Source organism: Marmota marmota, unplaced genomic scaffold, assembly GCF_001458135.2.
Source record: "Marmota marmota marmota unplaced genomic scaffold, marMar, whole genome shotgun sequence".
Taxonomy (NCBI): Eukaryota; Metazoa; Chordata; class Mammalia; order Rodentia; family Sciuridae; genus Marmota; species Marmota marmota.
Genome location: NW_026000196.1, coordinates 21,606,786 through 21,625,398, shown reverse-complemented (window position 1 = coordinate 21,625,398; position 18,613 = coordinate 21,606,786). Strand labels below are relative to the sequence as shown.

General features: G+C 38.3%; 1 protein-coding gene across 2 annotated transcripts in view; it reads right to left on the bottom strand.

Moving 5' to 3' along the window:
• The window catches only part of Ninl (ninein like), a 152,302-nt gene that overhangs the window by 111,151 nt on the left and 22,538 nt on the right, over positions 1-18,613 (bottom strand). The gene's annotated exons all lie outside the window — the stretch shown is intronic.

Sequence of the window (18,613 nt, the reverse complement as noted above, 5' to 3'; positions counted from 1 at the left end):
ATAGAGTTATTTTAGATTAGGTAGTAGGGAGTGAAGGGAGGGGGTATGAGGGTAGGAAGGATAGTAGAATTAATCAGACATTATTACCGTATATACATATATAACTATATGACCGGTGTGATTCTACATCATGTACAACCAGAAGATTTGAGAAATTGTACTCCATTATATATGATGTGTTAAAGTGCATTCTACTGTCACGTATAACTAATTAAAATACATTTTTTAAAAAAATTAAAAAGTGCTATGGCTGTGGCTCCATGGTTAAGCACCCCTGGGCTCAATCCTCTACCCCAAAATTAAATAAACAAACAAACAAATAAATAAAGGGAGGATAAATATAGGTTGATTATATGCAAACAAAAGGAATTTGCGCATCTGTGGGTTTTGGTATCCACAGTGGTCTTGAAATCAATCCTCTTCTGATAAGAGGATTGTGTGTCTAAAAATATTTAATACTCAAGTGTCCTCAGAGAAAAAAACATACTTGCTGTGATGAGAAGCAGGGGTAGGGGGGTGGGGGTGGGGCAGGGACGAGAAAACATCTTTTGGTATTTATAAGCACCTTAGGACTACAGCAGGGTTTATGCTGGAGGGGACTCTAGGAGGGAAAGGGTGATCAGAGGAACCAATCAGGTGATTAGAGGGCAGGACTTTCTACCCCACCCCCATTCTCCAGGGAGGGGCTGGAAATTGAGCCCAGTAGCTCTCTGCATCTGGCTGTTCATCTATATCCTTTATAAAATCCTTTTATAATAAATCAATAAATGTAAGTAGAGGTGTCCCTGAATTCTGTGAGTTGTCTAAGCAAATTATCAATCCCTAGGATGAGGTTCTAGAAGCTCCAATTTATAGCCAGTCAGTCAGAAGCACAGGACAACACCCTGGCATCAGAAGTGGGAGAAGCTGGTGGGCCAGAACCTTTAGCCTGTGGGGTCTATGCTAACATCAGGTAGAAGGAGATTTGCAATAAATTGTAGAACATCCAGTAGGTGTGTGCAGAGACTGGAGAATTACTTGGTGTAGACAATCACACATTTAGTGTCAGAAGTGTTCTGTGAGCACTTATTTTAACTACCTCTTAAAAAAGCTATCTCCCAATTCACAATAGCTAAACAGTGGAATTCATCTAGATGCCCTTCATAGATGAATGGATAAAGAAAAGTGGTATATATACACAATAGAATATTATTCAATATTAAAAAAAATTAAATCATGGCATTTGCAGGTAAATGGATAGAGTTGGAGAAAATAATGCTAAGTGAAGTTAGCCAATCCCAAAAAAACAAATGCTGAATGTTTTCTGTGATATAAGGAGGTTGATTCATAATGGGGTTGTGGGGGAGCATGAGAAGATTAGATGAACTCTAGATAGGGAAAGGGGTGGAATTAGAAGGGAGGGAGGAATGGGGGTAGAAAAGATGGTAGAATGAGATGTACATCATTACCCTAAGTACATGTATAAAGACAGGAATGATGTGAAAATACTTTGTATACAAACAGAGATAAGAAAAATTGTGCTGTATATGTGTAATATGAATTGTAATGCATTCTGCTGTCATATATTAGAATAAAAAAATACTATCTCCACATTTTGAAATACTTGGGGTTAGAGCTTCAACTTGTGAATTTGGGGAGATACAACTCAGCCTGTAACAGACTGTCACACTGTTGGTAAAAGACTTGGGAAAAACAGGCCTTATACAGTGCTGTTCAGAATATAAATCTGGGCAACCTCTATGAATAGTAATTTATCAGATCAATTTAATGAAGCTGGGCATGGTAATGGTCCCAGTTACTCAAGGGGGTGAGACAGAAGAATCACTTAAGCCTACAAGTTCAGGGCCAGCCTGGACAATACAAGACCCCATCTCTTAAGATGTTTTATTTTTTTAATTAGCATATGCTTCACAAGGAAGGCACATTAATTGACAATAAGCACATTAATATGCTTAACATAAGATACTCAATACCACACAAGAAGAGTCAAAAGTAAGGTCAATTTCAGAACTTATAAGGTAATAATATTAAGGTAATATTTAGTAGGCTAGGCTTACCATACATGTCCATCTGCAAACATGTACTAAAAAAAGGATAGTCCCCTTTATATAAAATATACGTAAATATATGTAAACATATTTTATACAAAAAATATATATACTACTGGGGCTGTAGCTCAGTGGTAAAGTGCTTGCCTAGAATGGGTTTAAACCCCCACCACCACAAAAATAAGCAAACTAACTAAAAACAATAAAAGGAGATAACTTTTAAAGCCAAAGGAATAAAATAAAGTAGATTAAATATAAATTCAATTTTGACAAGACAATGAAAAGAACATTCAGTATCAGTAGAACAGAAGCAATCAATCTCTTTTGCGAATACTCACTCGTATCATTTTTACTTAAAAAAAAGAATCAGCCCCCTAACAGATGTAAGAAATAGAAAGGTAAGGCTGGGGTTATGGCTCAGGGGTAGAGCGCTCGCCTCGCACATGCAAGATCCTGGGTTTGATCCTCAGCACCACATAAAAATAAATAAATAAAAGTTATTGTGTACAACTACAAAAAAAAATAGAAAGGTATTTTCCTTAGATCTTTCCTCTTTTTTTCTCTTTTCTTTCCACTTAAGTTAAAAATTTACTTTAAAAAAATGTAATACCCAATCCTCTGCATTTGTAATATCAGCTGTATCCTTATCCTATTGATCAAACACTGAGACTGATTCCAGAGCTTTTGTTCCCAGCCTCACTGGCAATATGTGGAAGGACACATATACCCCAGACTCTTCTGTCAGAATCACAGAGGGGCCACAAGGATGAATTGCTTGGCGAGCACCTTCAGATACAAAGTAAATTTGGCCAGGTCTAGAGTTGCCCTGTCTTGAGGCTTGAAAGGTTCCTAGAAGGATCTACGATCCAAAGTATGTCCAAGAGAGAAAAACAGAGGGAATGAGCAGGAAAGAAAGGAAACAAACAAACAAAAATTATTCACACTGGCTCTGATTGGTTCTTACAGTTTCAATGACAAGTTTGAGTAGGGATCAGCATACCTATTGAAGGTCAATAATCCATGCTATCTGGGGTAACTGGATGATGGGGTCTAGCTACAGTCCATGGGCGACATTCAAGAAAGCCAACCCTGCATCACCACTCTCCTTGGGGTGTCTCAGACAAACTCATACCAGCTCAGCCTCTCACTTCTGCAAAGGAGGCAATGGCTGCAGGGGACCTTGCTCACCACAGCTTTGCCACTATGCCTGACAGTTATTTTCCCCTTGTGGGAACCAATCAGGGTTAGTGTGAATTTCCTTTGTGTCTTCTTTCTTTCCTTATCCTAGAGTCTTACCTGGCCTCAGAAACACTTCTGGAAAAGAAGTGTGTGATCTAAGGCAAAGGTTGGGGAAATGGCATTTTAAATGGTGCCACACACTGATCTTTGTTAGGACTGAGGACACACACAAGGAATAGCCATTGGTGTCCCCATTTCTCTGTGCATCTGCCATCTGTAATGACATGTGGGTAACATCTGGAAAGATATTTTCTGACTCTCTTTTATGTTAAAGATATTTTTAAAAAATAATCATCCTATGGCAAAAAAAAATATTTTTTCCTTCCATGCTTTAGTGGAGATGTAAAATAAATGCAGCTCTTAGGTCAGCATTAACACATTTTCAAAGTAAAGCCCAGATAAAACCTTATTCCTTTAAGACAACCACATAGTAATGCACCTGGTCAAGTGAGCCTGGGTGAAGAAAAAGGTCTATCACTTACAGGGAAGATAATGAGGAAACAGACTGCATCTCAGGCACATGTGGGATGGGATGAAGCTCTAAAATAGTAGCCTTGTGGTGTTGACACAGTTTGCTGCTCCTGGGTCACTGGCCCACTTGAGCAACAGGAGGATCTTCTGTATATGCTGCCTCAAAAAAAAAGGAAAGATGGAGCAGAATGACACAAACAGGGAGACACTTGTTGGTGTTGGAGATTCAAAGGGCTAGTCCCTGGAGAGCTGCCAAAAGTTGCAAATAATTTACAAGTAAGACTCCCCCTGAGCAATGTAGCACAGACCCTCTTCAGATAGTTTTGGGGAAAACAAGCAGGAATTCACTCTTCTAGGCTGAGGTCAGGAGCGGGATAGGAGCCTTAACATGAGTCTAGCAGCTGGCAGGAGGAACAATCAAGGAACCATGGAGAAAGACAAATGGACTCAGGAGAGCACCAGAGTAGGAAGGAGGGCTATTAGGGACCCATAAGAACTCAAGTCCCAAAAACAACTTGAAGAACTAGTTGTCAGAGTGGAGAGAACGCAACTTGTGCCTCAATAACACATAAGGACCATCAGTTGAGAAACAACTCTAGGAGAACTTCTGAATACATCAAGATGAAATTTCTACTACCTTAACAGAATGTAGGCTCATGAAAGAGACCAAAGTACATCCCCACAATAGAATAACAGTACTTGCATACAGAAGCTTCATGTGGCAATTTATACACAGTACCAAAATCTGGTTCACATCTAGACACACAAAACATCAGCCGAGCAAGAGGAGGACAAATGATGTTCAACAAAGTAGGAAGCCAGGAGAGGGCCTCCCTTCTTTGTAGAATGTGTACTTGACGACATGCAGTATTAACATTTCAGGTCACAACAGCACTAAACTGTTAAAAACTCTTTAAAGAACCCTAATCCACTTTGAAGGTAAGAAATCATAGGTTTCACCGTGACATTTGAAGGTACATATTTATCTTTTCTGAGACCCCACAGGACCAGTCATCAAATCTTCAAATATGGGTTTTGCCCTATTCTCCCTGCCTCCTTCCAGGACTCCAATTATAGACATGTCAGACCTCACAGGGCATCTCCTGTGTCTATTTCCCATCATTTTATCACCCCAGGCTTCAATCTGAATATTTCCTGGATAGTCTGAAGCTGCGCCTTTTCCACTGTTAAATATATCCACTAAGTTAATGTTAGTTATTGCATTTTTTAATCCCTAGAATTGATATTTTACAAGATAGTTTGCCCATCTTAATAGTTTAGTTTTCTGCAGGAATTCTCAATCCTGTCTGTTATCTCCAGCAACACAGTCTGTTTCATTACTTAAAAATCTGTGTCTGATAACTCCAACATCAGGAATCCTGGGCGGCTTGCTTACACTGCGTGTTTTTCTTTCATATCATCATAGCTCCTCCTGGGCCTGAGTACTTTGATTGTGTGCCAATACATCTAAAACTGGAAAAAATATGAGGCCTTGGATGATTTCTTCTCCTCTAGAGAGAAAAGAGCATTAGCACTCCAATGACATCCTAAGTCATGACCACAGTTGAAAAAAATAAAAACTGAATACAGACCTGACAGGTTCAATCTGAAGATTCCAGTTGACTCCTATTCCTCAAGGTCCTAACCTGAAATGCAGGCAGTTCATCAGGCATCTATAATGGTAAAGCCGGGACACCAAGCTCTGTCTGCCTTAGCAGAAGGAGGCAATCAAACTGCTACCCAGCTTCCCAGCCAACTGCTTCAAAATGTACAGCTAATCCCCGCAATGACACAGCCCCAAACGTTTCCCAGACTCACTTTCTGATGTTGTTATGTCATCCAGGATTTGGTGTGCTAAGTTTTTATCACCTTGTTAATTCATCAGTGTCTAGAGGATGACATTTAAAATTTCCTAACTTCTGGGTCTGCAGATGTCAAACATGGTTTTTACCTCTTTGAAATTTATTTCATCTTCATTCTTGTTTTCAGTGGGTAGAGATTTCTTGTGGCATGTACCAAAGATCATACTGTCTTCTGGTTTCTGTCATTATTGTTGAAAAGTCTATGAGTTTATCTAAAGTCTCTTGTCATTTTTGTCTGGCTGATTTCAAAAAGCTCTATTTTAATTTGTCTTCTATCACTTCACTATGATACAATTTTTTATTTACCCCACCAGAGTGTCATTAAGTTTCTTGTCTCTATGGGCTGATGTACCACAGGTTCTGAAAAATTCTCAGTCATTACTTCTTAAATTACTGCCTCTGCTTTATTGTCTTTTTTCTTCTGAGATTTGAATTAGACCTTCTTAGCTAGCCATGCTCTCTCTCAACCTCTCTTCCACCTTTTTGCTTCTATAATCTGGATTCTATATAATTTTTACCTACCTGCCTAACTAGTTAACTAACTTATCTTTAGCTCTTATCTGCTGTTAAGCATGTCCATTGTACTTCTTAATTTTACTCACCATCTCTCAGTTCTAAGATTTCAATTGTGTTCTTTTTATAATTTGCTGTTACTTTAAATAATTTTTCACTGAATAATCCATATTAAAATTTTCATGCTTGGCTTTATTTCTTTCATCATAATCATGAAGGGAGGCCCTCTCCTGGCTGCCTGCTGTATATATCATTTGTCCCCCTCTTTCTCAGCTGATGTTTTGTGTATCTGGATGTGAACCAGATGTTTTGTATTGTATATAAATTACCACATGAAGCTTCTGTATACAAGTACTGTTATTCTATTGTGGGGATGCACTTTGGTCTACATTCTGTTAAGGTGGTAGAAATTTCATCTTGATGTATTCAGAAGTTATCCTGGAGTTGTTTCTTGTACCTAGGTCACCGTGCACATGTAACAGCATATCTGAAGGATGGACTACTAGAAATTATAAAAATACTGAAACAAAAGATCTACACATTTACATCTGATAATTATAATATCTTGTGTTTTTGTGATTCTGTTTCCATTATCTTTTGTTCCTGCTGGTTCTGGCTCATGATGTCTTGTTTCTTTGTGTGCTTTGTTATATTTGACCATCTTTGGACAATGTACTTGGGATATTACTTTAATGCATAGGATAATCAAATCTTCTTTTAGAAACACATTGTCAATTGGCTTCCACTAGTAACTGTCTGGAAGAAATACCAATATAAAACTATCTTAATTCATATTCAGACTTCACATTCTCATGAACCAGAGGAAGCTGTACTATAAACCACTGAAGGGAAATGGAATACTTCCACTCCATTACCCAGTTCAAAATGGGGGAAGATTTGGTTCAAATGACCTAGAAATAGAAATCTTGTCTAAATTTCTTTTCACTGAATAACACATCTTGGGTATTACTATGAATGTGTACTTAGAAATATAAAAAATGAAAAAGTAAATATAGAAATTTCTAGTATAGAAAGAGCTTCCTCCATTCTTTTTCCTTTGGAGGGAGTGGGGGTTGGGGAACAAGGTCTTAATATATTATTGTTCAGGCTGGCCTTAAACTCCCAGGATCAAGTGATCCTTCTGCCTTAACCTCCTAAGTACTGGGAACAATAGGCACATGCCACCATGCCTGATCTCATTCTTTTCCACATATGCATGTACCACTTTTTGCTTAACTAATTTCCTTTTTTGAAGTGTATTTAGATCATCCTTAATTATTTGCTAGTACAAACAATACTACAATGAATACTCTTGTACCTAGGTCACTGTGCACATGTACCAGCATATCTGAAAGATGGACTACTAGAAATTATGATACTGAAACAAAAGATCTATACATTTATAATATTGATAGATATGGCCAAACTTCCTTCCATAGAGGCTGTATTTATTTGCACAATAAATCATGGGTAATTTTCTACGTAGGTAAATAGCATTTGAACACATTTTGTTTTCTAAATTTTTAACTGAAGAATCAGTATAAATGGTATGGCTCAAGGAATGTTTACAAAGCAAACACACTCATAACTATCATCCATAACAAGAAAGACACATTGGCAGCACCCCCAGGAAATCCCCTCAATAAAACCAACTATTATTATGTTACTACACCAAGTGTTTTAACAGCTTTATCTAGGTATAACTTATGGACCACACAAATTCTTTCAGTTGTCTTAAAAAAAAATTTATCCCACCGAATTCCCCAGGAATGTCACTGTTCCCATGAAAACCACAAAGTACACTGTCATGAAGTGAATCATATTTTACACAAATTTTAATCTGTAATTGGTGCGAAAGCTTAACCAAAGATACTTCAGTTTCATATAAATCATAAGTATGGCTTAAAATGTCATAAAATTTTAAAAAAACATAAATGTCTAGATTTATATGTAAATTTTATCACAAATAATTATACAATATAGTCAGTGCCTGACCTAACAAGATTTCAATATACTATAAAATTTCATATAACAAAAAATTTCTGAATCTATTTAAAAATCAACAGGGCTAATAATCCTACCAAACTGACTCTTTCCAGAAAACAACTGTAAACTCTGGTTAACACAAAGAGCAACTACCTAAGGATGATACGAAGATCAACCAAAGCAGGGGGTTCTAGAAGGGAGAAAGAGCAGGAGGGGGAAGTTCCACCTTTACAGCTTCTAGCCCTGGCCCACACCATGTGGAACAGCTAAAACATCTATAGAAAGCCACTCTTGATAGCTGGAAAAGCAAATTACAGAGATTGAGGTTGCTATGGTTTGGATATGGCTTCAGTGTGTCCCTCAAAAAGTTTATGTACTGGAAGTTTGGTCCTTGGGATGGTGGTGCTAGAAGGTGATGGAACCATTAAGAGGTAGGACCTAGTACAAGGTGATCAGATAGATCACTGTAGGAGCTGCCCTCAAAAGGAATTAATGTATTTGTCTTTGTGAGACGCCAATTAATTCCCACAAGAGTGAATTGTTATAAAAAGAGTAAGCCTTACTTGTTTAATCTCTCTGGTTTCCTTTATCACCATTGATCTCTCTTGTACCTTTTCCCACCACTGTGATGCTTATTCACCCTGAGTCCTTTACCAGAGATAGGACCAATGGGGCCAACTAATTTTGGACTTTCAGCCTCCAAACTATGAACTAAATAAACCTCTTATCTTTATAAAGTATCCAGCCTCTGGTATTTTGTTAAAGCAATTGAGAATAGGCTAATACAAAAGCAAACAGAGCAACTAAAAAATGAGGGAAGAATCCTAGAAAGGGGAGACCCAGAGAGAGAAAGCCCCAAATCCTGTGAATAAATTTTCCTCAAATGACTACTGAACTATCCGTGGGTGGAACAGCCTCCAAGTAGCTCGACTAAGAATAAAAGTAGTGAAATGAGATGTGAGCTACTACCCAATAGGCAGTTTTCAGTTTGAGTCCAATCCAGCTAACTGCATCAACTAAAACACAAAAATCTGTTCTATTCAGTGGAATACAGTAGAACCCATATTTGCTGTAACATTAACAATATCTGGCATATAATTCAAAATTATTCACAGAAATGAAATATTGGAAAAACTAGTACATTCTCAAGAGAAATACAATCAGAGTCCAATCCCAAGATCACCCAGATATTGCAGTCAGTTGCCTTAAAAATTCCATGCCATAATAACTATACCCAAGGATGCAAAGGAAATGATCTCTAAATTAATATGCATATAGAAATCTCAGCCAAATGAGAATTATAGAACTGAAAATATATATCTGAAATTGAAAATTCACATGAAAGCTTAATAGCATACTAGAGATGGCAGAGGAAAGAGGCAGTGAATGGCAGAGGAAAGAGGCAGTGAACCTAGAGAATAGAAATCATCGAGTCTTTGGCTGGGAATGTGCTTCAGTGATAGAGCACTTGCCTACCATGCACCAAGCTCTGTGTTCGACCCTCAGCACAGCAAAAACAAAAAGAAAACAAGACACATCTCAGAGACTGATGAGACAATTTGCAAAAGCCCAGCATACATCCCAGGAGAGAGAGAAAAAAATATGCACAAAAAACAGACTGAAGAACAAATAGCAAAAAGTTCTCCAAATATGATGAAAATCAAAAATGTATAGAATAAAGAAAATCAGTATACCCAACTTAGGATGAATTCATATAAAATCACACTAAAGCGCATCATAGTCAAACTAATGAAAAACTAAAAATAAAAAGAAAATCTTGAAAGCAGCCAGAGAAAGACAGTATATTATATACATAGAAATGACAATGCAAATGATGCTGACCTCTCATCAGAAACAATGGACCCCCAAAAGACACTGTAACCACCACTAAAATGTTGGTGTTGAACTATAGTTCTATATGACAAAAAATAAATATACTTTCAAATTTAAATAAGAAAATTAAAAGAAATACCAGGATGCCTATTCTTAAAAATAAATAAACAAATAGAACCAGATGCAAACTTAGATTTTTCAGGAAGAAATAAACAGTATCTAAACAGACAAATAGCTGAGTAAAATAAGAGGAAAACATTTTAGTTTTGGAAAAATAACAAACTGTTTAAAGTATAACATTATCTTCAGGGTTATAACATATATAAATATAATACATATTTGAACTATACCATAAAGGATGGGTGGAACACTTGTGGAATATGTTGCTAGAGTTTGGGTAATGAATGTCTCTCAAATGTCAATGTGTTAAAGACTTGGTCCCCAAGGTGTATTGAGAGATGGTGGAATCTGGGAAAGGTAAGGCCTTACAGAAGGTCTTTAGGACATAGGAAGCATGTCCTTCAAGATCTCTTCCTCTTCTTTCTCTACTTTTTGGCTCATGATGTGAGCATTACTCCACCACACACTTTTGCCTGGCCAGAGACCCAAAGCTGTGGGGCCACTTGATGTTGGACTGCAGCCACCAGAACTGTGAGCCAAAGTAAATCTTTTGCCTTTATAAGTTAATTGCCTCAGGTATTCTGTTTGTTATGATTTGAATGTGAGGTGTCCCCCAAGAGTTCATGTGTGAGACAATGAAAGAAGATTATGAGCATCTTAACTCAATCAGTGACTCAATCTCCTGATGGCATTAACTGAGTGGTAACTCAATGCAGGTAGGGTGTAGCTGGAAGAGGTGGGTCCCTGGGGATGGGCCTTTGGGGTATATAATTTGTATCTGGAGAGTGGAGTTTCTCTCTGCTTCTCCATCATGATGTGAGCCACTTCCCTCTGCCACACTCATCTGCCATGATGTTCTTCTGCCTCACCTCAAGCCCTGAGGAAATGGAACTGGCCTTCTATGGACTGAGACTTCTGAAACCATGGGCCCCCAAATAAACTTTTCCTCCCCTAAAGTTGTTCTTGTCAGGTCTTTTAGTCACAGCAGTAAAAAGTGGACTAGAACAGTTAAGGTGATGGAAAGATGACTAATACATATGTAAAGTGGTAGAACATGAACTCTACATAGGATGTGAAAAATTAAGTATATTGTCACCCTCAAAATAAAGTCTTAAAAATAGCATGAAGTATAATTTTTTAAAAAAGTATATTAAAGATATTCCTGGTGGGCATGGTGGCTCATGCCTGCAATACCAGTGGCTTGGGAGGCTGAAGCAGGAGGATCGAAAGTTCAAAGCCAGGCTCAGCAACTTGGTGAGACCTTGCCTCAAAATAATAAATACACTTTTATATTTTAAAGGGGCTGAGGATGTGGCTCAGTGGTTAAGTGCCCCTGGGTTCAATCCCCCATACCAAAAAATAAAAAATAATGATATTCTAATTATCCAAAAAAGATGGATAGAAGAACAGATAACAAAATCAGAAGCAAAAGGATGACATATCCAGAGTAGTGAAAGAATCAGAATGCCAACCAAGAATTCTATATCCAGTAAAGCTATCTTTTAAGAATGATAGTGTGATACAACACCAAAGACATGATTCACGCAAGAAATAATTGATAAGGTAGACTTCATTAAAATTAAAAACAACTCTATCAAGCTGTTAAGGAGGGAAACTCTTGTCCAGAGCAGGATATTTAGTCAGCATTTCATTGCTGTGATGAAAAGATCTGACAAGAACAATGCACAGAAAGAAAAGTTTACTTTGAGTCACAGTTTCAGAGGTTCAGTCCATGTTTGGTGAACTCTACAGTTCTGGGTCCAAGGTGAGGCGAAGAATACCATGGTGGAGGAAAGCAGTTTAGTACATGGTAATAAAAAGCAGAGAGAATGCTCTGCTCACCAGGAACTAAATAAAAATCCTAAAGGCATTCCCCCAGTGACCTACCTCCTCCAGCCAAACCCTACCTGCCTACAGTTACCATCCAGGTAATCCATATCAGTGGATTAATCCACTGATTAGGCTATACCTATCTTAACCCAATGATTTCACCTCTGAAAATTCTTACATTGTCTAACACATGAGCTTTTGGGGGATACCTCATTTCTAAACTATAACAGATATTTAAATAGGAAGTCTCTGAGGTAGAGAAGTATCACTTTATGATAAAATCCAGACTGTAGACCAAGATGAGCAGGGAAAAGAAGAACGTTAGATATAAGGTCATAGAAGAGGAGAGGCCAAATCTTTGAATAAGGTGAAATCTACAGAATCTCTCCAGGATGATGGCAGGAGTTGAGACGAAGAGGGCTATTAGTCAAGTGCCAAGGTTTTAAGTATATGAACAGTATGACTAATAGGCTTGCAAGTAATGAAGAGTAGTAGAGCCAAATGGCAGAAGCCTCAAAGAAACATGACCCTTTTCATGATAGAGAAGGAGTACTGGTTGGCTGTACACTATGGAGTATAACCATGTATTTTGTTTTATTTTGGGTACTGGGGATTAAACCTAGGGATGTGTCCATGCTAAGCACATGCTCTACCACTAATCTATGAGGGGAGTATGAAAATGAGCAGCCTCTCTGTAAAAGTACAATGACTGGGGATGGCCAAAGTTGAGTTGAGGCAGGAAGAGAAAAAAAAATACTCAGAAAGGTTGTTGTTTTTTATGGAGTAGGAGTTCCAGGGAATATGTTGTAAGAATCTACGAAAGCAAGGATAAGGGGTGGAGTGCAATACAGGAAGGGAGAAGGTAAAAGGATAAAATGCATTGATCTGGGCAGTGATCAAGAAAGAGACTGGAGAGATCATCAGGTTGTCAACACAGTGAGTCCTCATCACAGAATTCTGTTGCAGACTAGAAAACAGACTTTTAAGCAGCATAATAGACCAAGCAGACCATAAAAGAATTTTCAGCCTTAGCAACACTAAGGACCTTCATGCTGTAAGGGTAGTGCAGTGGTGTTACCTAATGCTCAGAATCACTGATTCATGCTAGTGGAAAGGACGCTGTGCAGTGAGCCAAGTGTATATAGTGGTAGAGGATCACAACTGGCAAGTGCAGTCTTGGGAGCTGCATGGGGAGTAAGCCATAGGAATGTTTCAAGGAAAACCTTTGGGTTCAGAGAGTTTACATGACTTGCCAAGGATCCAGCTGGCAATGGCAGAGATGACACTCAAAATCCAATCTGTGCCTGTGAATCCATAATTATTTCAAAATAGTAAGTTTTTAAAAAAGTTTTATTAAAAATAGAAAAAGAGTCCCCAAACTGTTAAGAGAATGAAAAGACATGGCCCAGAATAGGGAAAAAAATTTTTGAAAACATATTTGAAAAAGGACTGGTATCCAATATAGATAAAGAATTTTTAAAATTCAGCAATTAAAAGATCCAACTAAAAGATGACGAAAACCAGACACGCCCCTGAAGACAATATATTGATGGCAGATAAGCAAATGAAAAGATGCTCAACACTAGAGAACTGCAAATAAAATAACAATGAGATTCCATTACACACTTAACGGCACAAATCCAAAAAAACTAACAATACCCAAATGCTGGGGAGGACTAGGAGCAAAAGGAACTCTCATTCATTCCAGTAGGAAAGCAGAGTTCCTCTCTGTAAGACAGTTGGCAGTTTCTTACAAAACTAAACACACTTTTACTTTCTTATCCAACAATCACATACCTGGGTACTTATCCAAATGAGTCAAAAATTAAATTCAAACAAACAAAAATGTCCACATATTTTTTTTAGCACCTTTATTCATAGTTACCAAAACTTGGATGCAACCAAGTAGCTGAATGGAAAAGTAAACTGATGCATCCACACAATGGAATACTCTCCAGTGCTAAAAAGAAATAAGTTATTGAGCCATAAAAAGACATGGAGGGCTCAGCATGGTGGTGCACATCTGCAATCCCAGTGACTCAGGAGGCTGAAATAGGATTCAAGGTTCAAAGCCAGCCTCAGCAATGGCGAGGTGCCAAGCAACTCAGTGAGACCCTATCTCTAAATAAAATACAATCAGGGCTGGAGATGTGGCTCAGTGGTTGACTGCCCCTGAGTTCAATCCCTGTTAACCCTCCACCCCACCCCCAAAACGATACACAGGAACCTAAGATGCTAAGTGAAAGAAGATAATCTTGGAAGTTTATATACTGCATAATTCCAACTATATGACATGGTGGAAAAGGTAAAACTGTGAAGACAGTAAAAAGATTAATGGTTAGGGAGAACCAAAAGATAAACAAGTAGAGCACTAAAGTACTTAGGGTGTTGAAATTATTCTATATGACACCATAATGATGGATACATGCAATTCATATTTATCAAAACCCAATGAACATACAGCACCAAGGGTAAACCCTAATGTTAACTACATACTTTGGTTAATAATGTGTATGGGGGAGTTTACTGACTAAAACAAGCATACCACACTGGTGAGGAATGCTGATGATGGAAGAAGCTTTGAGGTCAAGTTAGTATGTGGCTACTCTCTTGTACTTTCTATTCAATTTTGCTGTGAACCTGAAACTATTCTGAAAAATAAATCTCCTAAACATTAAAAAGAAGGTTAGATAAAATACTGCTTCATTAATGAACCTTGAAATCATTATGCTAAGGGAAAGAAGCCTGTCATAAAAGAACACTAAAATTTGATTCAATATTTATGAAATGTCCAGAATAAGCAAATCTATAGGCATAAAAAGAAGGTTTTTGGTTCATGTGTTAAGAAAGCTTGGTCCTCAGTGTGGTGATGTTAAGATGATGGGACTTTCAGAGGTGGGTCCTGGTGGGAAGTAATGAAGGTCACAGAAGGTGCCACCCTCAGAAGGGAATGCTAGTCTTATGGGCAGAACTCCCAAAAGTATGAATCGTTTTAAGAGAACTAGCCTGGCTGCTTGCTCCTTCTTCATAAACTCTTCTGGGCATGGAGATTCATTCAACACCACTCCATTATTCTCAGAGAGCAGTCACCTTATTCTTTCCTCTTCGATTTTTAAATTCTCTACTCCCCAGAACCATAGGAATCATTGAAGAGAAGCTCAAATTCCCTTCAGAAATGTGTTCAGGGGAAGCCACAAGGAGGCAGGTAGAGGTACTGAGTATCCAAGCATAGGTGTCGTTTGAAGAGCTGCAAACAGAAAGCAGTAAATATTTTATACTCACATTTTATACTCATTTTAATACTCACAACAACAGATATGTGGAAAGACAATTATTCACTTTCCAGCATCAAGCAGCAGAGGCAAGACACAAACTTGATCTTCTGCTTCTCCCAGCCTGTGTGTTTTGCTTCCAAGGCCTTGTAATATAGTCTCCAGGGTTTTACAGGCTTGTTAACATTTTTACTTTTCAGCAATTACCTGTAAGCTTATGTCTCAAGCAGATTGTAACCTTGCTCAACATAAGCAATTATCATGTGATGCCTTAGGGATCTGCATACCCAGTCTTGTTTTCATGTGAATAAAGCCTAGTCAGAAACTCTGTTCTCCTCCATCCCAATGAGCCAGGATCACAGAGCATGTTAGCATCTGTCAAGTCACCCTCAAGTAATCTGGTTACATGAAATGCTCTGCTCAGCTGGGGAACAGTGGATAGACTGACATTATGGTACAACTGCAAGGGTACATTAAAAGGGAGGCGGTGCATGGTACATGCATATTTGTCATGGACATCTTTTAAAAGGAAAAAAAAAAGAGGACAGATGTGATAGTAGGAACCTGGAGCCCTGGCTACTTGGGAAGCCGAGGCAGGAGGAATGCTTGAGCCCAGGAGTTGAAGGTGAGCCTGAGCAATAAAGTTAAACACCATCTTTTCCAAAAAAAGTGCTGGGGGATGGGGGACAGAGTTGCAAAATAGTATTCATTCATTATTTACTGAGCACCCTTGGTATACACACCAAAACAATGGACAAATATTTTTCATCTGATGAAGCATACGTTATAGTAAGGGAAAAGAAAATAATAAATATAACAAATATACAAATTATACTTTACCTTGTTTTTGTTTTTGTTTTAATTGGCAGTGCTAGGGCTTTGTGCATGCCAGGCAAGTGCTCTACCCCTGGGCTATAGCCCCCAGCCCCACACAAATTGTATTTTAGATGATAAGTAGTAATGAAGAGAAACAAAGCAGGAAGGGGTAGGGAAATGGTTTGCAACTTCAAATAGAGCACACAGGGAAGGCCTCACTGAGAAGGTAACCTTCACTGGTGTCTGCATACACATGCCTATGGACACAGAAAAGTTCTGGAAGGATGTGTCTCTCTTGGCCTAAAAGAGCTAAACAAAGCACTTTTGCAGCCAAGTGGCCTCAAATGATTTCAAGGGGTCCCTGAACCCAAGCATTTTCCACCCTGCTCTCTCTAAAGTCTAAAATTCCCTTCATGAGGAAAAAATAAATAAATTCCTTACTATCCAAGATAAATGCCTTATGGTTTCAAAAGAGCTGGTGCAAAATGCTACAGGGTCACTAGGAAGTCATAAATCATATAGCTGGTGACAGGGTTTTACTCATGCTCAGAACAGGGCATAAATTCCAGGAAGATAGGGGGACTCTAAATCAGGAGAAGTACCTCTGAGGAGCAAAGACAGAAATGAGAGGCACACTTTTCAGACTGCCCTCTGATCAGGGTGTGAAAGAATTGTTTAATATATGGTGTTTCTATTTAATGGTCAAAACTTGGGTAACTCTGGCACATTAACTTCTTGAAGTTATACACTATAATTTCATGATGAACTGAACACCCTGGAGATTCACTAATTGCAAAAGCACAGAATCCTTGCTGTCTCCACATAAATCACAGGAAGGTGGGAGGTTGTGCTATGAAATAGGATTTCTCAAACCTGGGTCTCCCACATTGTCAGGGGGCAGAATGTTCTGAATGAAGACAATTTCTATATCTGTAATCAGCTTTCAACTGAGTTCTGCCTCAAAAATTCAGTGCAAAATCTTGGCATTTCAAGTTGTTTTAGTCAGCTTTTTGCTGTGACCAAAGACTTAACAAGAACAAAGCAGAGGAGGAAAAGTTTATTTTGGTTCATGGTTTGAGGTCTCAGTGCACACACAGCTGACTGCATAGCTCTAGGCCCAAGGTGAGGCCGAATACCATGGCTGAAGGGCATGGGGGAAGAAAGGGGCTCAGGATATAACAGCAGGAAGCAGACAGCAGGAGCTCCACTCCCCAGGGACAAATATAACCCCCAAAGGCATATGCCCAATAACTTACCTCCTCCAGTCCACACGCAACCTGCCTACAGTTACCACTCAGTTGATCCATCAGTGGATTCGTCCACTGATTAGGTCATACCTCTCCTAATCTAATCATTTCACCTCTAAAAATTTTTGCATTGTCTCAGACATGAGCTTTTAGGGGAACACCTCCTATCTAAACCACAACAAAGTTAATTGCTGAAAAGACCAGAGGCAAAATTAACTCATAAATTATATACCTGGAACACCAAGTGATACCATGACCCATCATGTAGAGCTTTTGCCAAAGTCCAAAGAAAATAGAAATGGAAAATAAAACAAAACAAGCAACCAGTATGGTTGGAAGTAGAGGCACACAGTGGTAGATAGGCCAAACCTGGAGCACCAGTACCACTGTAGACAGGATATATTCTCCCAGAGTGGCAGTTCTGTCTGGCAAAAACACTATTACATTTAATCTGATAATTTGAATTGTAGTGGTGTTGTAGCTTTTTGGTAAATTGTAAATATATACATTATATGTATATATATTATACATACATGTGTATATATATGTGCACGCGCGCGCGCACACACACACACACACACACATATATATATATGATTTTTTGTATGTGTATGCACTACTAGGCATTAAGCATGCTAGGCAAGCACTCTACCACCCAGCTACACCTCCAGCCCTGTGTAACTATATTTTGACTGCATATTTGTGTATTATGTATAAAAGTCTATCCTACAAGCTAAAGCGTGTGAAAAAATGTGTTGTTATTATTAATTAAAATCTAATCAATTTAATTTACTGGCATCCATCCCTGGGAAACAGCCAATCTGTGAAAAAGCCAATCTCTGTTATTAGAATTCTGAGACCACACTCCAGGTTGTACAAAGGATAGAACATTTGGCAAGGCCTTTGTCACCTTCAGTCTACTTGGCTGAGTCCCCTCAGCAATTCCTGGTCAATCTCCTTCTTGGTTTCAACCATGCCTAACTGCTTGCTCAACAGAAACCAAAGTAGAAGACCCTGAATGTATGAGTTGCCATTAGATCAACTTTCAAAAAAAGGTTAAAAAAATCTTCAGAACAACAACAACAAAAATAATACATAGGTCAAAGTAAATCAATATACAAGGAGAGCATTAGAGAAAGGATAAGTGAAGGTAAAATAAAATCTTTTTTTTTTCTTATTCGAATTACAGCAGTATTATAAAGAATGGGAGGGAGGAGCCAGGGATATTCTGCCATGAGATATTTGCATGATTTTAAATAGGCTGTACAGGTTTATTGCAAGCTCTAGGACAATCATTAAAAATTTTTCAAAAGAACTGAAAGTCAGGTATGGTGGCATATACCTGTTATACTAGCTACTCTGAAGACTGAGGCAGA